This window comes from Galeopterus variegatus, unplaced genomic scaffold (assembly GCF_000696425.1).
Source record: "Galeopterus variegatus unplaced genomic scaffold, G_variegatus-3.0.2 Scaffold10913, whole genome shotgun sequence".
In the NCBI taxonomy this organism is placed as follows: Eukaryota; Metazoa; Chordata; class Mammalia; order Dermoptera; family Cynocephalidae; genus Galeopterus; species Galeopterus variegatus.
Genome location: NW_007737024.1, coordinates 19,542 through 22,699, shown reverse-complemented (window position 1 = coordinate 22,699; position 3,158 = coordinate 19,542). Strand labels below are relative to the sequence as shown.

General features: G+C 34.9%; 1 protein-coding gene across 1 annotated transcript in view; it reads right to left on the bottom strand.

Moving 5' to 3' along the window:
* LOC103610316 (unconventional myosin-X-like) overlaps window positions 1-3,158 on the bottom strand; it is a gene marked incomplete at its 3' end in the record, with an annotated part of 21,696 nt that overhangs the window by 10,823 nt on the left and 7,715 nt on the right. The window lies entirely within an intron of this gene.

Genomic DNA, 3,158 nt, shown 5'->3' with positions numbered 1-3,158 from the left:
TCTGTTTTTAATTTCTCTAAAGAATTTTTAAGCTCTTATCTTGGCCTCAAGATAGTAAGTGGACGTTGACATAGGCTGTTTTGGGAAGCACCTACAGGACTTTGTTACCAACAACCAGTATCTAAACAACCTAAGCCAAGTGTTTTCTGAATCATATCGAAGATTAACTCATTTTCTGTCGTGATTTAGGAACCACATTCTGGTGAGAAATAAAGCTATTAAGAAGAAAAAGAAAACCACACACACGTACACAGCTGAGGACGAACTGTTGGCAATACCGATGAGAACGACCTGCAAGGAGGACAGAAAATGACCGCAGGAGACTGGGAAACAGGAAAACAAGCACCACTTTGAAGCAACAGAAATTGCAAAAGGAAACAACTGGGAATTTTAAAATGGGAAAAGTTTAATTTCTTTACAAGGAAAAAGCAATGAAGCCAGAAAGAAAGGACAAACAATGGAGGGGAAATTAAAAGCTCTACTAAAAGATACATGAACAACAAAAATACAACAGGCACTTCTCACAGGAGGAAACACAAATCCATAGAACAGTAATTTCCTTCCTAGAAATCAAACATGTGCAAATTAAAGTAAATCTCAGACCACTTCTATTAAATTAGCAAAAAAATTTCTCAATGATAAACTTAAGGAACATTTATACACTGGTTGTTGGTGCTATAAATTAGTATAATGTTTCTGGAAAACAACATGATTATTCGGCAATACTGTGCTAGGTCATCTATGTACATAATCTTCTAATTTTAATATCTGAAAAAACAACACAGGTTCCAAGAGGTGAAATAACTTTCTCAGGGTTGCATAACCCAGACTCAAAGTCAGGCTCAACTAACCCAAAGTCTAGGAACTTCTATTACCAACCCAACTCTATTACTGTCTAAGGACATAAAAAGAAAAAAGAAATCTCTTATGTAATCGCCAATAATTTCAATGCTGGAAATTTTTTTCCAAGAAAAATCTCAATAGCAGAAAAGCTTTATGGTGTTACCTTAACAACACTTTCAGAGGAAAAAAAAAAATTCAAACTATCCTACAATTAGACAAGTCAAATATAGCAAACAAGACTGTAAGAATATTGAATAGTTTTTAAAATAAATTAAGAACATTAGAGGGGCTGGCCAGTTAGCTCAGTTGGTTAAGAGTGCATGGTGTTATAACACCAAGGTCAAGGGACTGGATCCCCACACCAGCCAGCTGCCCCCCCGCTGGCAAAAAATGAAAAAAAAAAACCACATTATATAGAAACACAATTATATTAATTAATGATAGCTTTATATAAACAGTAATAATATAAAAAGTACAAAAAAGAGTAAAAAATTGTATTTTTGTACCTATAATTACTTTTAAAAATCAGGCTGGGAAGAAAATTTACAAAATTGGAAATAGCTACAATAGTTACTGTTAGGGTTAACTGTTGGTTAATAGCGTTGGTAGAGTTATTAACATTATGTTCAATCATGTCTTCTAATTTTATCAACAATATTTTTACAGCAAAAAATGAGACTACTCATGGGCGAGTGAAAAACAAACTGCTGTCTATTCAATAGAATAGCAGGAAAAAGGAATGACTAGTGATCCATGTGATGTGGGTGACTGGAGGAAGCTCAACCCAGGAGAATCCACACCGTATTATTTTACTTGCATGAAACTCTAAGGAAGATAAATCTATACTAGAGTGACGGAAATCAGATTAGTGTGGTTGCCTAGGGCCCGGGGTGGGTGGCTGGGACTGCATAGGAAGAGGCACAGAGGAATTTTTAAGGTGTAGAATTGTCCTTTAGGGCCGGCCCGGTGGTGCACTGGATAGTGCGCCGCTTGGGAAGCGCGGCGGCGCTCNTGAAGAAAATGAAAAATGCTTATGGTGCAGTAGGATTGTTAGGGGTTGTTCTAAAGGCAAGTAAACAAAAACCAGATGCATACATAGCCTCTCACTTCTAAAATGACAGTCTTTACACAGGTACACGTAAAAGAGAGAGAGAGACAATCCAATCAATGAAATAAAGATAAATATCTGCCTTATAAACAAGCCTCCTATCTGTGATACAAAAGCATTACTTCAGGGAGTCACAGTAATGACAGTGATTTTTTAAAAAATACTATTTCTATAGATATCAAAGCATAACAAAACACTTATTGTTTTCTTTACACATAAAAGTTTGGTGGGGGGAGACTCGGGGAGGGAAGAAAAGTGGCACTTCATGAGACTCCTCCAGTGTAAACTTGGGGACCTTGTCTTAATAGTTAAATGAAACAGGGACCCAAATAGGTGGAACAAAATTCTCTATCAGTTACTTCATTTTTTTTAATGAAAATCTTTTTCTCCTTTATAGTAGATATGGATGGAAAATGTGAATAGATCTGGATCTGTCTTCCCTAGACATCAACACTTCTNGCCGTGACAAAAACAGAAAAAAAAGCTAAAAGCGAAGAAATATGATTAAAAATATAGAATAATGTCTTATTTTGAAGGCTCTTAAAAGAGTGTGAAGGACCAAGTCAGATGGCAAAATAATTATAAAGTACCTACACTGTGCAAAAGTAAATATTTTCTCTTTTTGTGATTAAAGTTTTCTTCATATATGACAAGATATATTCAAAACTGGTTTATAAAAATTTTCTAAGCCATTCTAACAATGACCACGGAAAGGAAAATCTTCACTAAGTCACCTACCTGGACTTTATATAATACTAAAAAGAAATAAAATGAAAAAAAAATAAGTTTAAGGTAGCAGAAAATTTCTAACTGTCTGATGAAAAATACCAACACATGCCCCATAGGAAAATTCTTGTTTGAGTTATTAAAATACATACAAAGGTTGTATATGAAGATATGCAAGCAAATGAACAAAATAAATGTGCTTACTATATTAATAAATTTGTGATTCTGCTTTCAAGTCTAACTCCGTGATTGCTTATTAAGATGTGATGATAAGTGGTAGTTGTAATAACCGTACCATGGGTTAATTTAATGGCTGCAACCAATTATCACCAGTGTGGGCATGTGTGCTAAAACTGCTCGCAAGATCTGCCACTAATTTGCTTGTTAAGAAGATTGTAGATGGGACAAGAAGGCATCTCCACCTCTATGGCAAGAGTAGCCACTTTAATTTAAGGCTTATTATAATTATTTTATCTCAGCA